The sequence below is a fragment of the Myotis lucifugus genome, unplaced genomic scaffold, assembly GCF_000147115.1.
Source record: "Myotis lucifugus unplaced genomic scaffold, Myoluc2.0 scaffold_386, whole genome shotgun sequence".
Lineage (NCBI taxonomy): Eukaryota > Metazoa > Chordata > Mammalia > Chiroptera > Vespertilionidae > Myotis > Myotis lucifugus.
The window spans coordinates 293946-305359 of NW_005871434.1; positions in this window are offsets into that span (position 1 = coordinate 293946).

An 11414-nucleotide genomic window follows, 5' to 3' on the forward strand; every position below is an offset into this window, starting at 1 on the left:
TTTCAAGATTGCTGCAGCTATTCCAGGTCTTTTTTGATTCCATACAGATTTTTGGAGTATTTGTTCTAGCTCTGTGAAATATGCCATTGGTATTTTAATAAAGATTGTGTTGAATCTGTAGATTGTCTCGGTAGTACGGACATTTTAATGATGTTAATTCTACCAATCCATTACACTTGGTATATTTTTCACCTGTTTATATCTTCCTTTATTTTTTTAACCTTTTTAAAAAAATATTTTTATTGATTTCAGAGAGGAAGGGAGAGGGAGAGAGAGAAACATCAATGATGAGAGAGAATCATTGATTGGCTGCCTCCTGCATTCTCCACACTAGAGATTGAGCCCACAACTCGGGCATGTGCCCTGGCTGGGAATTGAATCGTGATCTCCAGGTTCATAGGTTGATGCTCAACCACTGAACCATGCCAGTCTGGCTTAATCACTTTTTTCACTGTCCTGTAGTTTTCTGTGTACAAGCCTTTTACTTCCTTGGTTAAGTTTATTCCTAAGTATCTTTTTTTAAAAAAATATATTTTATTGATTTTTCACAGAGAGGAAGGGAGAGAGATAGAGAGTCAGAAACATCGATGAGAGAGAAACATCGATCAGCTGCCTCCTGCACACCTCCCACCGGGGATGTGCCCGCAACCAAGGTACATGCCCTTGACCGGAATCGAACCTGGGACCCTTCAGTCCGCAGGCTGACGCTCTATCCACTGAGCCAAACCGGTTTCGGCTATTCCTAAGTATCTTAATTTTTTGTTGCAATGGTAAATGGGATTGTTTGTTTAGTTTCTCTCTGAAAATTTATTATTGGTGTATAAAAAAGCCATAGATTTTGGGTGCTGATTTTGTATCCTGCTACATTGCCAAATTCATTTATTAAATCTAGTAGTTTTTGGTGGAGTCTTTAGGGTTTTCTATGTACAATATCATGTCATCTGTGAATAATGAAAGTTTTACTTCCTCCTTTCCAATTTGGATGCCTTTAATTTCTTCTTCTTGTCTGATTGCTGTGGCTAGGACTTTCAGTGCTATGTTGAATAAGAGTAGTGAAAGCAGACATCCCTGTCTTGTTCCTGTTCTTAGGGGAAATGGTTTTAGATTTTGTACAGTGAGTATGATGTTTGCTGTAGGTGTGTCATATATGGCCTTTATCATGTTAAGATATGCTCCCTCTATTCCCACTTTGCTGAGAGTTTTTATCAAAAATGAGTATTGGATTTTGTCGAATGCTTTCTATACATCTATTGATATGATCATGTGATTTTTGTCTTTCAATTTGTTTATGTGATGTATCACGTTTATTGATTTGCGAATATGGTACCAGCCTTGCATTCTGGGAATAAATCCCACTTGATCATGGTGTATGATCTTTTAAATATATTGCTTGATGTGATTTGCTAATATTTTGTTGAGGATTTTTGCATCTATGTTCATCAGGGATATTGGTCTGTAATTCTCTTTCTTTGTAGTGTCTTTATCTGGTTTTGGAATTAGGATCATGCTGGCCTCATAAAAAGAACTTGGAAGTATTCCTTTTTCTTGGATTTTCTGTAATAGTTTGAGGAGTATAGGTGTTAGTTCTTTTTTGAATGTTTGATAAGATTCCCCTGTGAAGCCTTCTGGACCTGGGCTTTTGTTTGGTGGGAGTTTTTTGGTTACTGCTTCTATTTCATCAGTTGTTATTGGCCTATTCAGGTTTTCTGATTCCTCCTGATACAGTTTTGGGAGATTATATTTTTCTAGGAATTTGTCTATTTCATCCACATTGTCCAGCTTGTTGGCATATAGTTGAGTTGTTCATAGTATTTTCTTACAATCCTTTGTATTTCTGTGGTGTCAGTGGTTACTTCTCCACTTTGTTTCTGATTTTATTTATTTGGGTCCTCTTGAGAAGGCTAACCCCTTTTTTGTAAAACTACTGTTTGGAATTCTCTGCTATTCTTTAGACGGACTCTTATTCTAAAAAATAACTTTGCTCTCTAGCCTGCTTGAATAATGAGGAAGATAAACTTAGCTGTCTGACCTTGTAGGCCAGAGACTAGATACGCCCAATGCCATGCCAGGTGCATTTTTTAATTGGATAGAACTGTGTAGTTTTCAAGGCCACCAGCGAGATAACCACTAAGCGCACATAGGGCTGGCTCTTTCATAAAAAGGGAAGTTCTGCTTGTAGCTCTGCTTAGAATTTGAATTCATTTTCTCTAAGCCCACCGCAGTGAATAAAGTGTAACTCCAAACTCTCTGAGCATTGCTTGGTTCTTCTCCGGTTTTTCTGTAACACTCTCTCTTTGTTTCTTTAAAAAAAAATATATATATATTTATTGATTTCAGAGAGGAAGGGAGAGGGAGAGAGATAGAAACATCAATGAAAGAGAATCATTGATTGGCTGCTTCCTGCATGCCCCCTACTGGGGATTGAGCTTACAACCCGGGCATGTGCCTTTGATGAGAATCGAACCTGGGACCCTTCAGTCCACAGGCCAATGCTCTATCCACTGAGCCAAACCAGCTAGAGCTCTCTTTGTTTCTTGATGAGTCTGGCTGATGGTTTATCGATTTTATTTATCCTTTCAAAGAACCAGCTCTTGGTTTCATTGATTTTTTTTGTATACTTTTTAGTCTCTATGTTATTTATTTCTGCTCTAATTTTTATTATTTCCTTCCCTCTACTTATTCTGGGATTTTCTTGTTGTTCTCTTTCTAGTTCTTTAAGTTGTAGGGTTAAATAGTATATTGCTGATTTTTCTTGTTTTTTGAGCTATTCCTGTAGTGCTATGAACTTTCTTCTCAGGATTGCTTTTGTTGTGTCCCAGGGATTTTTGGTTGTTGTGTGTTCATTTTCATTTGTTTCTAAGGAAGTTTTTGATTTCTTTCTTGATCTCCTTGGTAACCCATTCAATCCTATTTAATAAAAGCCTAATATGCAAATTGTCCCCTCAGGTGGTCGTTTGATCACTCGCTATGACATGCACTGACCAACAGGGGGTGACGCGGAACATGGTGGGCGTCGGTGACGTGGCACTGGCAGTGGGCAGCAGTGAAAGTGCTGCTGGCTCCGATGGGCCCCAACGACAGCGGGACAACAGCGGATTGGTGGAGCAGGTGAGCGGGTGGCAACAGGCTAAGTCAGATGCAAGCAGGGGCCTGATCACCCTGCAGATGGCGACCAGTGGCGGGGGGCGGGGCTGCCTCCGGCTTCCAGGCGCTGAGGGAGCCAGGCAAGGAGCCTGGCCCCGCTCAATTGCCCTACAGACGGGATGGTGGAGCAGGTGAGGGGGCAGCGTCAGGCTACGGTGGGGGTGCCAAGCAGGGGTGTGGGGCTGCAAGGCAGGAGGTGCAAGGAGGGGCTGCGAGCCTGGGGTGCACACTGGGGCCCGATCCCTGCAGGTCACCCCAAGGGACTCCACCCATGCATGAATTTGTGCACTGAGCTTCTAGTGTTTAATAGCATGCTATTTATTCTCCATGTGTTTGAATGTTTTTGGGTGTTTTTTACAGTAGTTGATTTCTAATTTCACTCCACTGTGATCTGAGAAGATGCTTCATATGATTTCAATCTTTTTGAACTTGTAGAGACTTGTTTTGTGTCCTAACATGTGGTCTATCTTTGTGAATGATCCATGTGCACTTGGGAAGAATATATATTCTGCTGCTTTGGGGTGAAATGGTCTATAAATGTCAATTAAATCCAGCTGATCCAGTGTATCATTTAGAATCTCTGTTTCCTTGTTAAGTTTTTGTCTGGATGATCTATCCAGTGAAGTCAGAGGGGTGTTCAAGTCCCCAACTATGACTGTATTGTTGTTGATCTCTTTGTTAGACTCTTCTAGAAGTTTTTTTTTATATATTTAGGTGCTCCTATGTTAGATGCATACATGTTTACGAGGGTTATATCCTCTTGTTGGATCAATCCCTTTAGTATTATGTAGTGATCTTTGTGATGGCCTTCATTTTAAAGTCTATTTTGTTGGATATGAGTATTGCTACTCCAGCTTTTTTTTCTTTTCCATTTTCATGGAAAATTTTTTTCCATCCCTCCATTCTCATCCACTGTGTGTCTTTTGTTTTGAGGTGGGTCTTTTGTAGACAGAATATAGCTGGGTCATGTTTTTGTATCCATTCAGCTACCCTATGCGTTTTGATTGGAGGATTTAGTAATCAATTTACATTTAGGGTTATTATTGATAGGTACTTACTTATTGCCATTTTAATTCTGTATGCCTAGGTTTCTCTCTCTGTTTCTTCTTCTCACTACAGCAGTCCCTTTAGTATTTCTTGTAATGCTGGCTTGGTGGTGATGAACTCCTTTAGCCTTTTTTTTTTTTTTTTGACTGGGAAGCTCTTTATTTGACAGTCTATTTTGAATGAGAGCCTTGCTGGATATAGTAATCTTTGTCTCAGATCCTTGCTTTCCATTACCTTGAGTACTTCATGCCATTCCCTTCTGGCCTGTAGAGTTTCTGATGAGAAATCAGGTGTCAGCCTTATGGGTAACAGTTTTCTTTTCTCTTGCAGCCTTTAAGATTCTCTCTTTGTCTTTAATTTTTGGCATTTTAATTATGATGTGTCTGGGTGTGGGTCTGTTTGGGTTCTTCTTGCTTGGGGTTCTCTGTGCCTCTTGAACTTGTGGGACTGTTTCCTTTATCAGATTAAGGAAGTTTCCTGTCACTATTTCTTCAAACACTTTCACTATTCCTTTCTTCCTTTCTGCCTCTTCTGCCACACCTGCTATTCTAATATTGTTATGTTTCACATTGTCCCACAGCTTCCTTAAGCTGTCCTCATGTTTTTTAATTGTTTTTTCTTTTTGGTTTTTGATTGAGTGATATTTTCAACTCTGTCTTCTAATTCACTGATTTGATCCTCAGCTTCCCCTAATCCGCTGTGTATTCCTTCCAATGTGTTCTTTATTTGTGTTATGTCATTCTTTATCTCAGATTATGATTTTTTCATAGTTACTATATCTTTTTTTTCATGCTGTTGAGCACATTTACCATCATTACTCTGATCTCTGTTTCAGATAAATTTTTGATCTCTGCTTCATTTATCTCTTCATCAGGAGAATTCTAGTTATTTAATTTGGGGGTTATTTGTCTCCTTATTTGGCTGTCTTTTTGAGTTTGTGACTATGTATTAGGTAGATCTGCTATGCCTCTCAATCTCTAGTGTAGGACTGTGTTAAAGGCTGTTTCTGACTATTTAGATCAGGCAAAGACTCAAAGCCTGTAGAGACTGCCTCTGCCTACAGACTGATAGGATTCTGACTTGAATTCCCCCAGGCAATCATCCTCAGGTGTGGTGAGAGTTTTTTTCAACAGGGTGGGACAGTTGCTTCTGCCTGGAGGCTAATTGTTATTTTTAATTGCTTAAGTGGCCTCAGGGCAAGGCAACTTTTGACAAAAACTCTTAGCAAAGTGGGAATAGAGGGATCATAACTCAACATAATAAAAGCTATATATGACAAACCTACAGTTAACATTATACTCAAAGGGCAGAAACTAAAACCATTTCCCTTAGGAACAGGCACAAGACAGGGATGTCTACTTTCAGCACTCTTATTCAAATTGTACTGGAAATCCTAGCCACAGCAAATCATACATGAAGAAAACATAAAATGCATCCAAATTGGCAAGGAGGAGATAAAACTGTCATTATATGCAGATGACATGATATTGTACATAGGAAATCCTAAATATTCTACCAAAAAACTACTATATCTAATAATTGAATTTGGCAAAGTAGTAGGATACAAAATTAATATTCAGAAATAGGTTGTATTTTTATACATCAATAATGAATTCTCAGAAAGAGAAACTATAAAAAAAAATTCCACTTACCACTGCAACAAAAAATTTAGATACCTAGGAGACTTTACTAAGGAGGAAAAAAGACCTGTACTCAGAAAACTAGAGGACATTGAAAAAAAGAGATAAAGGAAGCTAAAAAAAGTGGAAGAATATACCATGTTCATGGATTGCTAAAATTAAGATAATTGAAATGTCCATACTACTCAAAGCAATCTATAGATTTGATGCAATCCCTATTAAAATACCAATGGCATATTTCACAGATCTAGAACAAATACTCCAAAAATTTGTATGGAACCAAAAAAGATCCCAAATAGCCACAGCAGTCCTAAGAAAGAAGAACAAAGTTGGAGGGATATCAAGTTATACTGCAAAGCCACTATAACCAAAACAGCCTCATACTAGCATAAGGAAAGGCCTATATATCAATGGAACAGAACAGAGAACTGAGAAATAGACCCAAGCCATTATGCTCAATTAATATTTTATGAAGGAGGCAAGGGCACTCAATGGAAGAAAGACAGTTTCTTTAATAAATGGTGTTGGGAAAATTGGACAGGTACATAAAAAAAAAAGAAAAAGAAACTAGACCACCAACTTACACTATACAAAAGAATAAACTCAAAATGTATAAAAGACTTAAGTGTAAATCATGAAACCATAAAAATACTAGAAGAAACCATAGGCAGCAAACTCTCAGACATCTCAGGTAGCAATATGTTTGCTAATACATCTCCTAGGGCTGCCATGGTCGGCAAACCGCGGCTCGCGAGCCACATGGGGCTCTTTGGCCCCTTGAGTGTGGCTCTTCCACAAAATACCACGTGAGGGTGCGCACGTACAGTGCGATAGAAACTTCGTGGCCCATGCGCAGAAGTTGGTATTTTGTGGAAAAGCCGGTATTTTGTGGAAGAGCCACACTCAAGAGGCCAAAGAACCACATGTGGCTCGCAAGCTGCAGTTTGCCAAGCCGCAGTTTACTGACTACTGTCCTAGGGCAAAGGAAACTAAGAAGAAAATAAACAAATGGACTACAACAAAATAAAAAACTTTTGCACAGCAAACAAAAACATCTACACTAATAAAAGAGAAACATGCAAATTAACCATCACTCCACACTCCGCTACACGCACAAACCATGCTCACCAGCCAATCAGGAGCAAGTATGCAAGTTAACCCAACCAAGATGGTGGCGGCCATGGAGCTGGATCGAGCAGGAGGCTTAGGCTGCCCCTGGCGATGGAGGAAGCCAAACATCCCGCCTGCCCTGGCTGGCCCTGGGCTCCACTCAAGGCTACAAAGTTTCAATTATAGAAGATAAATAAATCCCAGATACCTGCTTCCCTCCACTCAAGGAGGTGCTGAAAAAAAAAAAGAAAAAAAGGAGGAGCCTGGAGCTTGGGTCGCCAGGGGCCGTGGCCAGCCTGCAAACAGCCATAAGCCCCTCACCCAGGCTGGCCAGGCACCCCAGTGGGGACCCCCACCCTGAAGGGGGTGTGGCCAGCCTGAAAACAGCCCTCAGCCCCTCACCTAGGCTGGCCACACCCCCCCGAGTGGGAACCCTCACCCATGGGGGCGTGGCTGGCCTGCAAACCACCATAGGCCCCTTGCCCAGGCTGCCCCATGCCCCAAGAGAATCCCCACCCTGATCCGGGACACTCTTCAGGGCAAACCAGCCAGCCCCTACCCATGCACCAGGCCTCTATCTATACTAATAAAAGGGTAATATGCTAATTAGACTGGGAGACCTTCCAGGAGACCTTCCAGACGTTCTTCTGGACAAAGCCATGGTGGCTGGGCCGAGGTAGAGGCGGTTAGAGGCCAAGAGGGGAGGGAAGTTGTGGGTGATTAGGCTGGTGGGGGGCGGGGCCATTGGGGGTAAGCATTCCAGCAGGGGGGCCAGTTGGGGGCAAGCAGGCCATCAGTGGGGGTCAGTTGGAGGTGATCAGGACAGAGGGGGGCGGCAGTTTGGAGTGAGCAGGCCAGCAGGGGGGCAGTTGAGGGAGAGCAGAGTAGTGGGGAGGGAAGGTGGGATGAGCAGGCTTGCAGGGGAGGCAGTTGGGGGCAAGCACAATGGCACAGGGGCAGTTGGGGGTGATCAGGCTGGCGGGGGAGCATTTGGGGCAAGCAGGCCAGCGGCGGGGGGCTGTTGGGGGCGAGCAGGCTGGCAGGCAGAGTGGTTAGGGGCAATCAGGCAGGCAGGCAGGCAGGTGAGCGGTTAGGAGCCAGCAGTCCCAGATTGTGAGAAGGATGTCCAACTGCCGGTTTAGGTCCGATCCCTGTAAACTGGCAGTAGGACATCCTTTGAGGGGTCCCAGATTGGAGAGGGTGCAGGCCAGGCTGAGGAACACCCCCCTCCCCCATGCATGAATTTTGTGCACAGGGCCACTAGTTCTATATAATAAAAGCCTAATATGCAAATTGTTTGACCGGGAGTTTGATCGCTCGCTATGATGTGTGCTGACCACCAGGGGGCGGCGCAGAACATGGTGGGCGTTAGAGATGCAGCACTGGCAGTGGGTGGCAGTGGAGGCACTGCCAGCCCTGATGGGCCCCGACCAGAGCAGGACTGCGGCGGAATGGTGGAGCAGGTGAACGGGTAGTGCCAGGCCAAGGCAGGTGCGAGTGGGGGGCCGATCGTCCTGCAGACAATGACCAGTGGGGGGCAGGGCCACCACCCGGCTCCCAGGCACTGAGGGAGCCGGGCGGGGGTGGGGGTGGGGTTCTGGCCCTGATCAATTGTCCCACAGGCGGGATGGTGGAGCAGGTGAGGGGGCGGCACCAGGCCACAGCGGGGTGCCAGGCAGGGCTGTGGGGCTGCAGGGATGGGGGCGGAAGCTGGGGCCCAATCCCCCGCTGGCCACCCCGAGGGACCCCACCGGTGCACAAATTCGTGCACCAGGCCTCTAGTCAATAAAATAAAAAGGGAGCCCATTGTATGGGAGAACATATCATATTTGCCAATGATATCTGATAAGGTGTTAATATCCAAAATATATAAGGAACTCATACAACTTAACAAAAGGAAGACAAACAATCCAATTAAAAAGTGGTCAAAGGAACTAAATAGATCTCCAAAGTGGACATACAGATGGCCAAGAGACATATGAAAAAATGCTCAAAGTCACTAATCATCAGAGAGATGCTAATTAAAATGACAATGAGACCTCACACCCACCAGAATAGTTGCCATTAACAAATCGACAAATGACAAGTGATGGTGAGGATGTAGACAAAAGGGATCCCTAGTACACTACTGGTGGAACGCAGAATGGTGCAGCCATGGTGGAAAACAGTATGAAGTTTCCTCAAAAAATTAAAAATGGAACTCCCATTTGACCCAGTAATCCCACTTCTAGGAATATATTCCAAGAAATCAGAAACACCAATCAGAAAGGATATATGCACCCCTATGTTCATAGCAGCACAATTTACAATAGCTAAGATTTGGAAACAGCCTAAGTACCCATCAGCAGATGAGTGGATTAAAAAACTGTGGTATGCCCTCACTGGTTTGGCTCAGTGGATAGAGCGTCAGCCTGTGGACTGAAGGGTCCCAGGTTCGATTCCGGTCAAGGGCACGTACTTGGTTGTGGGCACATCCCCAGTAGGGGTGTGCAGGATGCAGCTGAACGATTTTTCTCTCTCGTCGATGTTTCTAACTCTCTATCTCTCTCCCTTCCTCTTTGTAAAAATCAATAAAATATATTTTAAAAATAAAAGATTGCATACCAACTGTACTTAAATAAAAATAAATTTTAAAAAATGTGGTACATCTACACAATGGAATACTACACTGCTATAAAAAAGCATGGATGGATCTGGAGAGCATTATGCTAAGCGAAATAAGCCAGTTGGAGAAGATAAATATCACATGATCTCACTCATTTGTGGAATATAATGAACAACATAAACTGATGAACAAAAATAGATCCAGAGACATAGAAGAATTGAACAGACCATCGAACCTCAGAGGGAAGGCAGGGAAGGGGGGGAGGTAAGAGATCAACCAAAGGAATTGTATGCATGCATATAGACATAACCCATGGACACAGACAGTAGAGGGGTGAGAGCATGTGTTGGGGGGTGGGAACATCTGGGGAGAGGTTCATGGGGGAAAAAGAAGACATATGTAATACTTTAAACAATAAAGAATTAAAAAAAACCCTGAGGTACATATACACAATGGAATACTATGCAGCAATACAAAAGAATCTCTTGCCCTTTGAGACAGCATGGAGGGACCTGGAGGGTATTATGCTAAGTGACATAAGCCAGTCAGAGAAAGATAAATGTCACATGATCTCACTCATATGTGGAATTTAATTAACAAAATAAACTGATGAACAAAATAGACCCAAAGACATGAAAGCATGGAACAGACTGATGAATCTCAGAGGGAAGGAGGGGGTGAGTGGGTGGGTAGAGATTAACCAAAGACCTTATATGCATAACCCATGGACACAGATAAAATTCTTGTGAAGGCCTGGTGGGGGTACAGGAGTGGGGTGGGGGGATCAATGTGGAGAAAAAGGGAACATTTGCAATACTTTCAACAATAAAGGTAAATTTTAAAAAATTATTTTTATTGTTGGTACTGTTACATGCACATTCCTTTTTTCACCTGACAATAAAATTTGGAAATTATTCCAAACGAATATCTATAGATCTGCCTCATTCTACTCTAGCACATGGTTATTACACAGTTTAATTCACTGCTATTCCCTTAATGGACACTTGAGTTATCTTGGATCCTTTGTTATCATTGGTGATGGTAAAATATATTCTAGATAATGTACTGTACATACCCTGTATACAGATATAAAAGTGTTTGTAGGAGAAATTCCTAGACATGGGCATTAATAGATTAACTGAAATATGCATTTTCAATCTTGACACATATTTTGCCTAAAAGCCCCTAAAGACAATGTATGTGAATGGCCATTTCTCTATACCATCACAAAAAAGAAATCGCCAAACTCTGATATTTGCTAGTCTGACAGGTGTTTTGTTATTTTATTATTATTACTAGGGGCCCAGTGCATGAATTCGTGCACCTTGAAGGGAACTGTGGGCCGTGAGGCTGTGGTGGGCACAGGGGCAGGTCTCAGCCCATCCTCTGCTCCCCTGCCTGGCCCCTCCCACTGCAGCTCCCAGTACCCTGTCTGCTAGCAGCCCTGCTCCTGCTGCTGCCCTCCCATGTGCTGATGGCACAGGCCCCTGCTCGCACTGCTGACGGTGTGGAGAGACTGGGGTTGGCGCTAGCAGCAGGTGCGAACGGGCCGGTGCCATCAGTGGGTGCGAGCAGCAGCTGCTGTCGTGATCGCCTCTCAGGAGCAGGGGGAGGTGGAGAAGCCCTCAGGGGCGATTGGGGCCAGCAGCCGCTGCTCACATCCACTGATGGTGCCGTGTGATTGGAGCCAGCGCCAGGCGCTGGAGGGGGTACAAAGCAGGGGCTCCCGGCGCTGCTTGTGGGTTTTTAAGTGGGGCTTGCCCCCGGCGGGGGGAAAAAAAGGGGGCTTCGGGCCCCGGGAAATGGGGTGCAAAGTGGACCCCTCCCCGGCAGGGGGGTGCAAAAAGGGGGGTTTCCGCCCCCCAATC